Here is a 1,154-nt window from a genome sequence, read left to right as displayed (position 1 = left end):
TAGTTAACCTCTTTTAACATAGAATAAGTAAAAAAGCTTTTATCTTTTTCGCATTTGATTAAATATCTAATCTGTATGGTTTATGTTCAGTTGCAGTATCCACGATTTGGTGAAGATAACCTGCAAACCATTGTGCAGGTGCCAAAATTCCAATAAAGAAAAAGAATTTCGTGGCAAGTAAAAAGAAGAATAAAAAACTGATTCCTCAATTCTCTACATGTATAAGGTTTATGTATTTAAAGAACCTAAAATATGTTTACTTTCATGTGTAAACATGAAGTAACGGGCTAATAAACTTTGATTTTCATATGGTTTTAGTAAGTAGAACTTGAAAATGTATAGTGTTATGTTCCTTCTACTTGAAGAAGAATGGGTTCAAACTGACAGTAGTGAAGACACGCTTATTCAGCACATTAAGGAGCATCTATTATTCCATAAGGAATCTCTGCAAGCCTTCCATTCTGGTAATTTTAGTTTTCAAGGTCTGTTATGGAACCATCTATTATCATGTCTTGGTATGATAATTATGCATGATAAGACCTAATATCTTGCTTCCTTTTTCATGTTGTATGAAACTGTGTTACGTATAAATCTGATATACCCATTTTCAACCATATCTTGATGATGTTCTTAATGTTGTAGTTTAGACCATTATCAACCATATTTTCAATGTTGTAGTTTTGCTCCTTTTTTGTTTTATGCTCAAAAGGAGAACTCATAATAACTTTATGAATTTGTAGATATAGGCACCAAACTTTGCTGACTTATTTTGTGACAGACATGGAGGGTTCGAGGGTTATAACTGAAGATGAGCTTTCTAAGTCAGTTAAAGCAGAAGAAACAAGAACGTCACAGTACATTTGCAGCTGTAAACTTAACAATACAATTTTAATATTTTGCAATCAATTTCGAGTAAAGCTGATGATAGATATAATATTTCTTGACAAAGAGAAACAACCTGCTTCAGCACCATAAGTGCAGCTATATTTCTTGACTAATTGGATTTTGGATGAATGAATATTTGATTTCAATGACTAAATAACTCAAAATGTTTTACTTGGTACTTTTACATTCTTACTCTTCTGTTTGAACTCTCCTGATTTATGGGAATAATGTCCAAGAATTAAATCGAAGATCGACACGGATAAGGGGAA

This window comes from Fragaria vesca, linkage group LG4 (assembly GCF_000184155.1).
Source record: "Fragaria vesca subsp. vesca linkage group LG4, FraVesHawaii_1.0, whole genome shotgun sequence".
Lineage (NCBI taxonomy): Eukaryota > Viridiplantae > Streptophyta > Magnoliopsida > Rosales > Rosaceae > Fragaria > Fragaria vesca.
The sequence above is the reverse complement of the archived record's forward strand: the minus strand, read 5'-3'. Positions refer to the sequence as shown.